At 45.8% G+C, this 16,938-nt stretch overlaps 1 long non-coding RNA gene across 1 annotated transcript in view; it reads right to left on the bottom strand.

Moving 5' to 3' along the window:
• Positions 1-16,938, bottom strand: part of LOC147011035 (uncharacterized) — a 50,500-nt gene that overhangs the window by 7,420 nt on the left and 26,142 nt on the right. The window contains exon 3 of the long non-coding RNA XR_015052301.1: positions 13,279-13,424. This is a non-coding gene — a long non-coding RNA (uncharacterized LOC147011035). The remainder of the gene's footprint in view (positions 1-13,278; positions 13,425-16,938) is intronic.

Below are 16,938 nucleotides of genomic sequence, written 5' to 3' on the forward strand. Positions count from 1 at the left end.
AACGAAAAAGGGTGCAAAATGCCGGCGGAAAAAGAAAAAGAATAAATAAACAGAAGAAAAACAATAGGGTACCCTGTACTCACAGGGTACCCTAATAAATAAAGACATCGACAGCCCCAGCTGTGTCTGAAGTCAGTCAATCCAGCAATGCAGCCTCACTTTCTAACTCTCAACCTATAGCATTGTAGCTTCACCTACAGATGATTACCTTACTTGCTTGAAGCTTTCATGACCAATCATATAGTTACGGATGTGGGGGTAGATAGAGGAATTTTATAGCAAAGTTAGGATTGTATAGGGTTGCTTGGTCTGTGGACATGGAGGAGACATCTCGATGTAAGTTAAGTCAGGAAACTGTGAGCTTAAGTGTTACTTGTAACCACACGGGTGGGGGGGGGGGGGGGGTGCTGTGTTAACGAGATAAGGATTAAGACCAATTTTCCTCAGTATGTAATTGCTCTCTGTGACCTTTCCTACGTTTTTGTATTTACAAGCCAGCCATGAAAGAGGTGCGTTTTTATAACAAAAACAACAGCATCAATAAGACGGCTGCATGTCCAAGCAGGAGAGAAGCCCCGCCTTCCCGGTTTTCGTGGCAGCAAGCCACACCCATAGGTGGATGATTGATGGGTATGACATGAGAAGTAAGAGGTTTTTGGTTTGGTTGGGTTTTGAGTTCGGTGTTAGGGACGCACGCGGTCGAGAGACGAGAGAGCTAGGAGTCGGTGTGTAACATTGAGCATTACGGCTGGCTTTCCTTCGACACATGAAGAAGACGGCACCATTCTCGTATTCGTGCTGAGGCGAATTGGATCGTGTGCTGGAGCAAGATGCTAGTCATTGAGTCTTAGTTGGGTTGAGAACGACTGACCTCGAAGCATCGTGTATATTACCAAAAGGAGCAGCTCCACTCTGCAAAGGACAGTGTTGGCAAGCGTGATTGATGAGGAAACCCCACGGTGGTTGCGAAGCCCTGGTGTTGAATACTGCCTCATAAAATACCTCACATACGTTTCCTCCCCAGAGAGCGGCCCGGCGCCATTTTAGGTGCGTCTACCCACGCAGGATGAAGCGTATCGATCACAAAGTTCAATAGAGACCATCTCTGGACAAGGCTAAGTGCCAGAATAAAGGAAGGATTTTCTTTTGTTTCATTTTCCCCTTGTCTGTATTTCGGTCTGTGTGTAGATGCGTCTCGACTTTACGCTTTAATTTACCTCACGATTATTATTACTTTTTGAATTATTACCCCAATAAATATTTCTTCTATTCACATTAAATCTAGGTTTATTTTAAGTTGCTGTGTCCGTGAGTCTGTTGTGAGATTCGAGTATAAACCCCTTGTGCTGTACGTCCATCTGTGCCTCGGTTGCTCCGTCAGTGCCACCAATGCCCCTCCGGCACACGCCATCATCTCCGAGGGTGATGATGCTGTTGTGTCTGCCGCCTAAGGAAAACCGCTCGGTGATCCGGGCTGGTCGGTGTTAACCGCCCGTCCACCGCAATTGGGTCGAGGGGATTATCCCAAACAGGCCAGACCCGTGACAATATATTCAAATTGGTTCGATTTTGGTGAAGATCTGAATCCGAATCTGGATACGAGAATTTTTTTTTTTTAAGTGATTCTTCACCATTGAGAGATAGGGCCAAAACCAATACATAGCATGATGTTTCAAAAATGTATTGGGCCCGACATGTTCTCGTGGATCAGGCATTACGTGGTGGAAGTATGCGCTCCACCGAGTGCCCTTCTCGTTAAGAATGTTTTGCCATTGTTATTGTATTTTTTAATTCAATTTGTTGTCGTTTTAAGAACCTTTGTTTCAAATATTGTAGCTTCTTGTATCTAAGAGTAAATGTCTGACGAGCTGTTACAATGTATTGATAAGTTCCATGCTGTGTGTGGTGTCTCCCATTTTTCTAATTATTTCTCCATAAAATAGCTCTTGAGGAATGTTGCTGTCCAAGGCATGCATGTGTGCACGCAAGCACACATCCATGCCTTTGTTGCTATCTAACGCCTCTCCCAGTGTGATAACTCTCCAATGCACGATGCTTTCCTTTCTCTACCATCTGTACAGTAGCATATGTGCAAAGAAATCCACACTGATCCAATTATTTATGTGAAGAGAACACATTTCATTTGCCTTCTGTATGGGAATAAAGTACGAGTAATCACCCGGCACGTGAAATGAAAAGCAGGGTTCAGAAATTGGTTTACTCTGTCTATGATTGAGGAACAACTTCATTTTAATTGAATTTGATATTTTGAGCACTGCAGAATGTCGGAACATGAATCGCGATATGAGCATGTGGTTTAGCATTACTTTGGCTTTGAATTTGGCAAATTGTACGAAATCTCATTCCAATCGCACATGCACAGAGAGGAGGAAGATTTTCTTTTTTTTACTGTCTGCCTGCCAGGCAGTGGAACAAAATTGAAAATCATTCCAAGCAAGAAACTTACTGTTTTAAGGGACGTTATAAAGGACACAAACAAGAGGCACGAATAACTCATGTAATGTGTTGAATTGGGGGTTTAACAGATGGTGCATCAACTTCCAAAAAAACACATACGCCATTTTACACGATCTCAACCAATCCAATTTGCCACGCGCTCTCAGCGTTGGGGAATACTGAGATTCAGACAAAATGGGGGCTCGTAGGAAATATAGAACGTGTTTGGATGTGTAAAGCAAGAGTTGAAAATACCCTTCCCATGTCCTTTTTCTCAAGACTGTGCAGGGTAAGGTGTTCTTTGAACTCCAATTCTAAAATTATTGGAGACAACTATGGCTTTCTTTTGAAAAGAAACCTTTAAAAATACAAGGATGTGGGCTTACCTCTCTTCCTTCTCTTAAAATCTGCTCTCTCAACACACTGTAATCATCCAAACCTATAAACTTTCACTATAATCCCACAAACTTCCCAACTCTCCCAGAATCCTACAAACTTCCTCACTCACTGTAATATTACTCAAAGTTTCCCCTCTCACCAGAATCTGATAAACTTCCCCATTCATTGTAATCACACAAATTTCCCCCTCTCACCAAAATCCCCAAACTAACCCACTCTCACCATTATGGAACAAACTTTCCCACTTTCATCATAATGCCACAAAACTGCCCTCACCACAATATACCCCAAAAAGGGGTATATACCCACTGCTACCATTAAAGCCACAAAATGTCCCACTTTCACCACAATTAAGTCAGGTGAGTCTTTTTGGATTGCCACTGGAAACATGTAACCCAGTGAGTGCTACCTGCCGCATGGTTGGGTTTTCGGTGACTAAACCAACAATCCTCATCGGCTTTGTTAGTGGGGTGACTGTGACACCTTGTCAAAACTAAAAACATCTGACATAAGGCGGCCAAGATGGTATCTCCTAAAAAACACCCATTGGAGGTAGAAATTTTTATTTTCCCGACTGGCCTAGTTACCCCCTCGTGCACAGTGGTTCTGTGAAGAGGTTTCCTTGTTTCAGGACCAGATGAAGGTTCTGCCAGTTTTTCCTCATTCTTTTTCTCAGTGGCCCATCATATTTAGTGGCTCTCAGCCTTGTTTCGGGCAAATTTCAATGAAAAAACAAAATCCTGAAACACTGTTCTTCTCACCACAAATCCTGCATAATAACCACTCTCCTGAACCCAAACTGCAACCCTAAACCCTAATCTGCCCACAGCATGGTGGAGTTCCAAGTTCTCTGTTTACCCGGTGATATTGCCCATGACATAATTAAATTGTCAGACTTCAAACACCTACTGTTCGTGATCGTCAATCATGAAGAGTATCACACGAGCCCCATGGAATTGAAAACGCTTGTGGAAGTACTTTACAATTATTATTCCATATATCCCCTTTTATGGCATTTGTGTTTAATGATAATTGTTCTCACAGCAAAGATTGTCACTTAAACAGCACAATCAAGGAAAGTGCAATGTCAATAAACAATAAAGCATATAGTTATGAAAGCAGAAAGCAAATCCCCAATGAACAACCAAATCTTGATCAGTTGAAAACGAAACCAAATCACAACCCGACATCTCCTGCCATTTGTCGAGCCTCACAGGCTCATCTTGGCTCCCACTTCTGTTTCATTCTCGAGTGGAGCAATGGATTATAAATAAATATCAATGATATATACTGTTTGAGTAAATAAATTAAATTAGGGGTATTTATTTATTTATTAATGATCATGCTGGGAGCAGGAGGGCTGTTTGAGAATATAACTGAGTGAAGAGAATATAACAGAAAAGATAAGACAACGTTTGTGTTGAGGGCAGACAGAAAGGAAAGTAGTTTTGGAGGAGATATGAAGGCCCTGTCACACCTTATGCCTGGTGTTGGCTTAATGGTTAGGGTAGTGGGCTTGGGATCCTAGGGTCCTGAGTTCAAATCCCGCTCAGATGTTGAATTAACATCAGGTGGGGTTGACTCTGCCTGTCATCCTTCCGAGGTCGGCAAAATGAGTGCCAGCATGCTGGTATACTGTGTCGGAGTGGCGACCCGTCCAGGATTGTTCCCAATAGCCAAGGAGACTGCTTCGGCGGCACCAACGCTCTGCACAGAGTATGGTCCTAATGGATGGATGGATGTCACACCTTGACGATTTAGCCAACGTATGCCTGACGTGTGCAAAATTTGGCAAAAACGCTGGCACAGGTCGAATACATTATGGGTAAGTTTGTATACGTTAAGAGCACGCTGGCATACGTCGTAGTACGCTGGCATACATCGTAGTACGCTGGCATACATCGTAGTACGCTGGCATACGTCGTAGTACGCTGGTAAACGTCGTAGTTCGCCGAGCTGTTAGACAAATTTTCCATGCTTGAAATTTCCCGACTTATGCCAGCGTATGACTCACACGTTCTGCATAACACTGGCATAAGTTGTCGGCATGATATGCGATTGTTGACACACGTCGACACATGTTACTTGTAAGTTACTCATAAGTCGAAACACGTCGAGGTAATGTTTAGCGTACCCGAAGCTTATTTCTAACCTATGAGTAACATGTTGTAGGCACGTTAGGCGATCGTTGACACACGTTGACACACGCTACTTGTAAGGTACTCATAAGTCGAAACACGTCAATGTAATGGTTAGCGTCAGTGTTCCAGACTCCCTGTTTTTTTTTTTTCTTCGGTACGACGGTGATGTTGACACTTCGATTTCTAGTGCGGTTATAATATAATACAATTAAAAGGCTGCCGCTCAACAATTTAAATTATCACCGTCATACCGAAGGAAAAAAAACTAAAAAAAAACCAGGGAGTCTGGAACACTGACACTAACCATTACCTTGACTGTTTCGATTTATGAGTAACGTACAAGTAACGTATGTCGACGTGTGTCAACGATCGCGTAGCGTGCCTACAACTTATGCCAGCGCATGCATAATGTGTCATACATCGACTACATCGAGAAATTTTCAACATGCTGAAAATTTCTCAACGTACTCGGCGTACAATGACGTATGCCAGCGTACTACGACGTATGCCAGCGTGCTCTTAACATATACAAAACTTACCCATAACGTATTTGACGTGTGCCAGCTTGGTTCGGCAAATTTTTCATACGTCGGCATATGCTGGCTAAAACGTCAAGGTGTGACAGCGGCTTCACACTTCGATGTCTCGTGCGGTTATGATTTGAATCGTCAAGCCGCAGCATATTAATAGCCTACGCCACGTGATCGTCAGCAATACGCTGCCGCGCTATGCATAAGTTAGACTATCGCTAGGCATAGGTCGTGAACGCCGACAATACACTCAGCATTCGTTGGTATAAGTTATCTATATGTGATTAAAACGTTCTGTGTACGTTACTAATACGTTATGCATACGTCCACAACGTTATTATACAGCCAAAACTTTAACAAAAAACATCAATAGTTCAGCATATGCCAGCGTTTTACATACATTTTGATATGTTGCCATACGCTGGCTGAAACATCAAGGTGTGACAGCGGCTTGAGTAAGGAGACAGAAGAGAAAGCAGTTGTGTCAGAACAGGAAGGAAAGTAGTTTAAGGTGGGAGAGAAGGGTGGGTGGGGGGTGGAACGGGAGAGAAGGGTGGGTGGGGGTGGAACGGGAGAGAAGGGTGGGTGGGGGTGGAACGGGAGAGAAGGGTGGGTGGGGGTGGAAGGGGAGAGAAGGGTGGGTGGGGGGTGGAACGGGAGACAAGGGTGGGTGGGGATGGAACAGGAGAGAAAGTAGTTGTGCAAGATAAAGGAGTGAGGGGACAGAAGGGAAAGGAGCTGTGGGTCAACAAACACAAGTTAATTGGGTAGAGATGGTATAAATAGTGCAGTTGAGAACAATTTTCCCATTTCAGAATACATATAAAATAGATTGTCTTCTTCTTCAATTATTCTGCATCTTGCATTTTTAAATTTGCCAAATAAAATAAATATTTGGACATGCAAGATCACATTGGAAAAATGAACGATGGTATAAACATTTAGATCAATGCATAAGCCTGGTGTTGGCTTTATGGTTAAAGTGGCTGCCTTAAGATCTTCGGGCGGAAGAGCTCCTTGTGAGCCAATGGCCATCCATATCCACTGTCCAACTGTGTCTGCGAATGTCTTCCTGCAGTTGGGTTGCTTTTATGAGGAGGTTGGTGGCAGGATTTTCACTCCAGCCTTCATAAATCACTTCATTCCATTAAACCCAGAAATGCAAAGAAAACTGAAAACCCACTCCGTGGGAGTACCTCCTGTGCTGCTGCCATTCGTAGGGCAGCTCACTGGATGATTCGATTAGGACAAAGCCTTCAGGACCCTCAATCTTTGATGAGAGGAGGAAAAGCATGGGGTAACTTTTCGGGGTCAAATTGCAGTGGTGTTTGGCGGAGTGGTGTTGAGGTGTCGTGCAGCAGGTGACGATCTCCTTGGGTTAACTTGAAACGGTCCTTTCAAGTGGGTGCCTACAATGTTCTATCCCGAAGAGGGGATGATCACCTGTCTCGGTTATCATCTGAACTCCCTCGGTTGATCGGTATCGAAGCACTTTCTGAGGTTCGAAGACTGGATCGTGGCGAGATCATGGTAGGTGATTACACCTATTTTTGTTCTGGACGCCTCTTGACAGAGGAGTCCGAAGTGAAGGCCTACTGGGCCGGTTACTTTGAGCGGCTGTACTAGGCTGATACACCAGCTGTTGAGTTGGATGTCAAGGGTGTTACTATCCCCATTGCTGACCATCCAATCAAATGTGTTCCATCTTTGTTTGTAGAAACACCGGCTACGGAAAACCAGTTGAAATGGAGTAAAGCTCATGGGATCTGTGGCATTAATGCTGAACTTCAAGGCTGGTGGAAAAGCTGCACTCGTGTCATCGCATGCAGTTCTGTGCTCTGTCTGGAACACAGGCATCATCCCAACTGACTGGAAGAAGGGCCTTGTTGTGCCTCTCTGGAAAGGGAAGGGTGATCACCAGGACTGCAACAACTACCGAGGAGTGACACTGCTCTCATTGCTGGGCAAGGTCTTTGCTCCGATAATTCTTGATAGGGTTTGCCACCATTTGCTTGAGCACCAGCATCCAGAGCAGTCAGGCTTTATACCAAAGAGGCCAACGATTGACCGTATCCTTGCTCTTCGGGTCCTCACAGAATGCAGATGAGAGTTTTGGCAGGGGCTGCTTGCATCCTATGTTGATCTCTGTAAAGCGTTGGATTCAGTGAATCGGGATGCCCTCTGGAGGATTATTGGTGTTCGTGGGGTGCCACCAAAACTGATCGATCTGATGTCTGAACTCCACTCTGCTACTGAGAGTGCTGTGAGATGAGGTGATACCATCCCTGACTTATTTCTAGTTGTTATCGGAGTTCATCAGGGGTGTGTACTGACCTCCACACTTTTCAGCCCTTCGTTGGACTGGATTCTGGGGAGGATTTCGGAGAGATCAAGCTCTGGTGCATCATTTGGGAATGTCAAGATCTCTTAATTTGGTTTCGCAGATGATGCAGTCATCTTTGCAGAGACTCTGGATATCATTTTTGAGGCACTCGAGGTGTTGAATGAGGAGTCAGAGCCACTTGGATTTTGGATTTCCTGGGTCAAAACTAACATCCAGGCCTTCAATGACATTTTGGATGCTGCTATCTTGTCTGTACCTGTTTGTGGCGAGGATGTTAAGGTCATGGAGAGATTTACTTATGTTGGCAGTGATATTCATGTCCCTCCTGGCTGTGAGCCAGAGGTCAATCGATGCCTGGGTCGGGCCTGGGGATTCATGGATTCACTGGATCATGGTGTGAAGTGCTGTCTGGACCTGTGCAGGAAGGCAAAAGTCCATGTTTTCAGGTCCTTGGTGCTTCGTCTTGCTCTATGGATGTGAGCCTTGGACTCTGACCAGGGATCTAAGATGGCAACTTAATTCCTTTGGTACCAGGTCTCTTCTGCGAATCCTTGGCTATCGCTGGTCACACTTTCTGTACAACGAGCGGTTGCTGAGAGAGACTCAAATGAGATTTGTTACCTGCGTAGTCTGTGAGCATCAGCTCTGGCTGTATGAACATCTGGCTCATTTTCCTGATGCTGATCCTGCTCACCAGATTCTCTCAGTGAGGGAGCCTCATGAGTGGAGGAGGCCAATGGGCCGACCATATGCCTCGTGGTTGCAGCAGGTTGATCGGCATCTCAAGGAGATGGGAATGGGCAAGGCATCTGCCTGGGGGATGGCCAGTTGGAGGCCCCTGGAGTACAAGCAGAATGTGGGCACAGTGACGTGCTGCTCCGGTACATGCTCCCATACCTGAACTGACCTATAAAAACACCTTTGTGAAAAGGGAGGGGGAGCGTGGAGGTGGAAGGAGGGAGGGGAAGGGAGGTGGGCTAGGAGTGGGGAGGAAGGTGTCAGAGGTGGAGGTGGGAGGAGGGCAAGGCATGGGGTCAGAAGAGGTGGGAGGATGGAAAGGTGTGGGATGGGAGGAGGGAGGAATTGGTGTGGTGTGAGTCCAGAGGAAAGGGGGGGGAGGTGGGGGGAGTGGTGGGAGTCTGGAAGTAGGGGGTTGGGTGGTAGGAGAGAGAGAAAGAGGTGCGAGGAAGTGTAAGTAAGGACCATTCTCCTCCTTCCTCCCACCGCTTCACCTCCCTCGTCCCTCCCCTCATCAGTGTGTGCAGCGTGAACTGTGGACCGTATCGTGGGCTAGCACAGGTAACTAATCTATATCTCTCTCTATATATATATATATATATATATATATATATATATATATATATATATATATATATATATATATATATATATCTATATCTATATCTATATCTATATCTATATCTATATATATATATATATATATATATATATATATATATATATATATCTCTCTCTCTCTCTCTCTCTCTCACACACACACACACACACACACACACACACACACACACACACACACACACACACACACACACACACACACACACACACACACACACACTCACAATTTTTTGCCCATGAATTACCATTGTCCCGTAATGCAGGGTTGAGCAGGCGACTGAACTGTGTATGGCATACCTCTTCATTCATGCCACCTCGCCACGTCGCTCACTCGGCACTGCCATGTTGTAAAATATGTGTGTGAACCCCATCGCTTCTCTGAATATGGAGGGGAGATCTTTTGAAGGTTTTCTGGCATTTTCAGACTGGTGAGGCTCCATAAACACCTCGTGAATGAAGCATCCTTTCGGTAATTACTTTATGGATTTCCCGCTCTCTTTGAAAAAATCTCAGAACCACCTTTCAGAGTCAGGAATGTTTCTGTTTCAAATGGCCGAAAATGGTTGGCAGATAGTGGTGGCCAGAATCGATTCCCAAGTACTCGATTCTCGACTCCAGCCATGGAATTGAAAGGAATTGAGTAGTGAACTGGAATCGGCATCGATTACAAGTACGTACAGCACTTCCTACTTCAGAGTAAGAAGTGCTTTGGAGAGGAATTTTTTTTTTTGTACCTCTCGATCGGTATATAAACTAGCCTGGTGTTGGCTAAGTGGTTAGGGTGGCGGCTTGGGATCTTGGGGTCCTGAGTTCAAGCCCCGTCGGCCACTGAATTAATACACCAGGGGGTTGACTCAGCCTGTCATCCTTCCGAGGTCCGCAAAATGAGTACCAGTTCCAGTGTGTGTACTGGTAGAGGGGCACTGCATCAGCGACACAGTCGCGCTTCAAGAAATGGTAGCTACCCTGGCAGCTAAGCTGCCATACGACCACCACCACCACCACCGGTATATAAACTCTCATGAAAAGGTATGCTGATGGACGGGAACGGGAAACTAATCAACTGGTAAGTATTAGAGGTTTTAAAAAGCTGTCGTTCAAGAAGCCCAGAAGCATCGTTTGGAACTACTTCAGGAGGGATGAAGAAGAGAGTCCAAAAGAAAGATGGTTTATTTGTTCAACAGGGATTACTCATCGCAACAATACTGTGCATCTGATATGCTGAAGCATTTGAAAACCAAGCACCAGACTGAGTACTGTGCAAGTAAAATAATTAATCCCATCCTGTGAAATGTGCTACATCAACAATTCATGGGCATACAAGGTGATAGAAAGCTCTGCAGATCACATGACTATCGCAAAGTATTGGTGTTTCTGTTTTGATCATGCTGAAACAAATTATTTTCAGATTGGGATAAGCGCTCTTTGTCCACAAATAATTATGCACTCATTTCTCCTTATTTGCTTTCAAATGCTTTCAAACAATATGGAGGTGTGAAATCTGTTGTAAAGCATCGGCTCGTCACTTTGTTACCACATCATGAATAGTTTACCAGAAAGCAATTACGTTGCATTGATTGTCTTTCTCCATGATAATGTATTAAATAAATGATTCAACCTGTATTGTGACTGGAGTTATCTGAGAAAGGTTTCGAGCTTTCCACCACAGTACCAATTAGTGCTGGTTAATAATGTGAAATCAAAGAAACCAGCAATCGATCATTCAAATCAAATGGAAGATGAAATAGTGCATTGGAGTCATCAGAAGGTACTAGTACGGGCCCGTAGGGGCGGGCCCGTCGGTGCGTAAACGATGACTGGATTGGGGCATTATTTCAATTATTTCGGACCAACCGTATCATAAATGGCCATAACTTGGGAAACACCTAGGAAACATATTCAGGTCCCCAGCGTCAATTGTGACATCATATCAAATGAAGAAGAATTGTGACGCTCCTCTCTCTCGCTCCCCCTCACTCCCCCTCACTCCCCCTCCTCTCGCCCCTCCTATCTCCCCCCTCCGATCTCCCCCTCCTCTCTCGCCCCTCTCTCTCTCGCCCCCACTCTCACCCCCTCCTCTCTTGAATTGTGACGCCCTCTCTCTCACCCCCTCTCTCCCCCCTCTCTCCCTCCCCTCTCTCGCCCCTCTCTCTCTCCCCCTCTCTTGCCCCCCTCTCTCTCTCCCCCTCTCTCACCCCTAGTCTCGCCCCTCCTCTCTCCCACCTCCTCTCTCGCTCCCTCTCTCTCTCCCCCTCTCATGCCCCCCTCTATCCCCCTTAGTCTCGCCCTTCCTATCTCCCCCTCCTCTCTCACCCCCACTCTCATCCCCTCCTCTCTTGAATTGTGACGCCCTCCCTCTCTCACCCCCTCTCTCCCTCCCCTCTCTCGCCCCTCTCTTGCCCCCTTTCTCTCTCCCCCTCTCTTGCCCCCCTCTCTCTCTCCCCCTCTCTCTCTCCCCCTCTCCTCTCCCACCTCCTCTCTCGCCCCCTCTCTCTCCCCCCTCTCATGTCCCCCTCTATCCCCCTTAGTCTCGCCCTTCCTATCTCCCCCCTCCTCTCTCGCCCCCACTCTCATCCCCCCTCTCACGTCCCCCTCTCTCGCCCCCCCACTCACCCCCTCTCTCTCTCCCCCTCTCTTGCCCCCCTTGTCTCACCCTTCCTCTCTCTCCCCCCTCCTCTCTCGCCCCACTCTCATCCCCCCCTCTCCCGTCCCCCTCTCTCGCAGATATTGGTCGACAGATAAATGGCCGTAACTTGGGAACTGCTCGTCCGATGAATATCAAACCTCGAAAATGCACATCCGCGGGTCCCCAGCAATATTCCTGGCAAGTTTCAATCAGATCGGACCGTCAATCGTGCAAAATAAATAAAAATAATAAATAAATAAATAAACATTAATTGTGACGTCATTCGTGACCGTGTCTTGTTATTGGTCGACAGATAAATGGCCGTAACTTGGGAACCGCTTGTCCGATTAATATCAAACCTTGAAAAGGCACATCAGCGGGTCCCCAGCAATATTCCTGGCAAGTTTCAATCAGATCGGACCGTCAATCGTGCCAATAAAATAAAAATAATAAATAAATAAACATTAATTGTGACGTCATTCATGATGTCATAGCACCGTGTCTTGTCATTGGTCGACAGATAAATGGCCGTAATTTGGGAACCGCTTGTCCGATTGATATCAAACCTTGAAAAGGCATATCAGCGGGTCCCCGGCAATATTCCTGGCAAGTTTCAATCCGATCTGACTGGTGATCGTCCGGTTATTAATAATTTGGGGAAAAAATTGGCATGATAAGGTGAGAAGGTGGAATGACACCTTCAGCTGCCATATATACACCTTTTCAACACTGAAAAAGCAGTAAAATGGCCGTAACTTGGGAACCGCTTGTCCGATTGATATCAAACCTCGAAAAGGCACATCTGCGGGGCCCCCTGCAATATTCCTAGCAAGTTTCAATCAGATCGGCTGGCGGTCGTTGAGAAACGGCGGTCGCAGACACACACACACACACACACACACACACACACACACACACACACACACACACACACACGCGCACACACACACACACACACACACACACACACACACACACACACACACGCGCGCACACACACACACACACACACACACACACACACACACACACACACACACACACACACACACACACACACACACACACACACACACACATTGCTGGAATTATAGATAGATGCAAGTCAACAAAGAGCAAATATGAAGTCATCAGGATTAACCTGGAGAGCATTTGGATTTCAGCCGCTACTCCACAATCCTCAATCTTATCCAGGCGCAGCTATGTGAGCCTTACAGAAAAAATTTCTGCAAAAATTCACAGATAGATAAAGAAAGAGAAATAAAGAATAAAATAAATAAAAGAAAAGAAAAAGCAAGAATTAGAATGAATAAAGAGAAATGTGAAAAAGTATAAAGAAGTGTGAAAGGAACAAAGAACAAAGATGTCAGGAAGATATTGATCACAAAGGTATTGATAGAACATAATAATTGTGGAGCTAACCTTGTTATGGAGGAGCATGAATGAAAGATCATGGGGTCCAATGAGAACTGGCTACCACAGTGCTGGAACAGGTACATGATGACACTTTGCCACTGCGCATTGGGATTTGGTCGACAATGTTTGTGATCATCTCTGCCAGGTCTTCCCTGCATCATTTTCACAAGAGAGATGGAAAAAAGGAGAAAATCAGCTCTTTTGGATGGTGAGGGTTACCAATAACCAAACAACTTACTGAAGACATCGGGACACAGAAAACCGCCCTCACACTCACAACTTACTGGATTTTAATTTGTGCAATCTATTCAGCCACAATCGCAGTGATGCATGGAACCTGACAACTTGGTGCATTATTGAATAATGACATTATTGAATAATGCAATTGCATGAATAAAATGAACCACTGCACGAATATCAGACAATTTAATTGCATGACTGCCCTCTTTTGAGAACAATGCAACTGAAACAAGACAAGAACAGCCACACAAATATCATACAACAGCAAAATTACCGAGATAGTTGCCATAGTAACAGAATTCGGCCAATCACATCCATTATCTAATCAGGTGGAGATAATGTCAGGGGGAATAGATATCTACATTATGAAGGCGAAATGTTTGACGGTTTTTGAAATATCACGTACACAAAAGTACATGGACAGATTAATCGGTCGGTCGGATGGAGCTCATTTTAATATTTCTGTCTCCGACCTTGTCGGAGGAGCGGGAACAAAAATAAATACAAGCGAGAAAGGTGAAGCTCAAAAGTTGGTGCAGCAAAGAGTTTCTCCTGAGCCTAAGTAAGAAAACCAAGACTGGCACAAAAAGAATTGGACACTACGTATTGCAAAATATGTATTGGTACATAATATATAATTAACTTGGACTTTTGGAATTCATTGGTAAAATTGTCCACAGTGCAGGGATCGGTGTAGTATACAAAACATTTTCGCAGAATTCCAAACATAATCACTGAGCTAAGAGACAGGATTCAAACTCTGAACAAATTGAGTGTAGTATATTGTTTCACAAGTAAGGACTATGGAAAAATAGATATTGGTGAGACTGGAAGGAATTTGGAACTAATTTTAGATGAGTATGAAAGAGCAACTCATGCAAGATAACAGACAGCTGTAATAAACTGTTGTGTTCATCGGGCCACGAATTTGACCTGGATGGTAACCAGATCCTGGCCAACATGAACAACAAATGTCAAAGATTTATGGTCCAGGAGATGCAGTAACTCAAAATGTGCAAGGTGGTATAACTGGGGAGAACCTGGACAAACCCATACAGTTATGCACCTCCATAATACAAATGGCAAGTACCAGATGGTACAGAGCACAGCAGCGAAAGAGGAGGAAACAAGATTAATGTTCCACACTCAACAATGTGATGCCAAACTCTACCAGTTATTCCACAACTTACACAACCACAAAGTCACGACATTTCAACCAGAGGGTTCAGTCATTCAAAGTCCTGGGTCTCACTCACAGCCATGATCTTTCTTGGAGAAACCATAATTTTAAGTTGGCCTCCAAAGAAAGTCGCCGACTGGGCATCCTCCGTCGTGCAAAGTCCTTCCTTGGCACACCTGAATTCATATCCACCAACAAGTCCTTCATCCTCAGGTTGATGGAGTAATGCTCTCTCCTCTGAGCTGCCTCCCCAATCTCACCTCTTGCTCAGCTTGATGCCATGGAAACCAAGGCCTTCAGGATAATTGGAATACCCCATGATGAAGCTGAGTGTACGGGCCCATCACTTCACCATCGCAGACAGGTCAGTGGGCTCTCTGTCTCCCCAATCCAAAACCATGATCTTTGCTACAATTATTAATCCCACCAAAATAACCTCCTCCTTACAATTTTCCAGTTTTCCCTCTTTGTCCATCTTGTCCACCCCATGCATGTGTGTTTTGTGTCTTGTTCTTGTTTGTTACGTCCTGATCCGTGCAGCGCACGAGCTCTTCCACGAGCCTCGACTGTACACAAAAAGAAGATGCACAGGCAACGGAGGTTGTGACCCAGCAGCACAACAACGAAAAGGTGCACACGAACTCTTAGTATCACACATACAACACCAAATCCCATCAGTTAACTCATTTTCCAACTGCCTGGATCATGAGGTAGGCTTTGATAGATTCAGACATTTTGACCTTTTCAAATAAGAACCTCTCCAAATGGTGGGAACACAACGTCAGCCGTCGTGGGGTGACATTAGCAGATTCACAACCTCAGCTGTGTCCAGATATATATATATATATATATATATATATATATATATATATATATATATATATATATATATATATATATATATATATATATATATCTGAACAAAAATATAAACGCACCAACCTAAATATCGAAGTCAAGATTGCCATTATGGGAAAATGGTCAAACCGATGATATGTTTGAGCAATGGTTCCTTTGTTTTGCTCAAGACAGTTGTTCCCATTGAAATTGACCACTCTGAGTGTGTGGACTCACACGTTGAGTAATCCTTCCCATGAGCACCATGGGGCTTGACAGAGTGATGGTCAGTGAGCGTGACCAGGACACAAACACTCCCTATAGCTTGCCCTATAAAAGGCCTCCCCAAAATGTGGACTGGTGCCAAATGTCAACATGCCACAGATGTCACAAATCTTGAGGGAGCGCGCCATTGGCATGCTGAATGCTGGGACGTCAGTACGGGCCGTTGCAGCACACTTCAATGTCCACCACTCCACCATTAGCCGCCTGAGAACGCGCCTCAGAGAGACTGGAAGCACCGTGAACCGCCCACATGCCCGGCGACCACGTGTGACCACCGCCGGTCAGGATCGTCACATGAGGCTGCAACATCTCCGGGATCGACTCCGACCGGCCACGAGGACTGCCGATGAGACTGTCGGGCTGCATAACAGGCGCATTTCAGCCCAGACGGTGCGTAACCGCTTGAGGGAGGCCAACCTCCGAGCCCGCCGACCACACCGGGGACTCGACCTCACTGCAGTCCGGCGTCAGACCCGACTGAACTGGGCCAATGTTCACTTGCGCTGGACCCTCGCACGATGGAGGAGAGTGCTGTTCACCGATGAGTCGCGGTTCCAGCTGTATCGGGCTGATGGCGGACTCCGCGTCTGGCGTCGGGCTGGGAAGCGCTACACTGACGCCAATGTCCTTCGTCGGGTGTCACACGGTGGTGCCAGTGTTATGGTGTGGGCAGGCATATGCCATGGAGAGCGCACTCGGCTTCATTTCATTGAAGGCAACTTGAACGGGCAGCGGTACAGGGACGAGATACTCAGACCCATCGTCGTGCCGTTTGTGCGCCTTCACCATGTGACGTTTCAGCAAGACAATGCTCGTCCCCATGTTGCCAGGATCTGCATGGACTTCCTCGGTGAGGAGGACATTGCTGTCCTCGACTGGCCTCCATATTCTCCCGACATGTCGCCCTTCGAGCACCTTTGGGACGTTCTTGATCGACGCGTACGACAACGTTACGCAGTCCCAGAGAACGTCCTCCAGCTCCGTGTGGCTCTCCAGGAGGAATGGGAAAACATCCCTCAGGCCACCATCGATAATCTGGTGATGTCCATGCGCCGGAGATGCACCGCTCTGCGCGACGCCAACGGTGGACACACCCGCTACTGACTGTGTGAACTCTGACAGTG

Source organism: Eptatretus burgeri, chromosome 16 (genome assembly GCF_056783735.1).
Source record: "Eptatretus burgeri isolate ZD-2024b chromosome 16, Ebu_testis_v1, whole genome shotgun sequence".
NCBI lineage: Eukaryota > Metazoa > Chordata > Myxini > Myxiniformes > Myxinidae > Eptatretus > Eptatretus burgeri.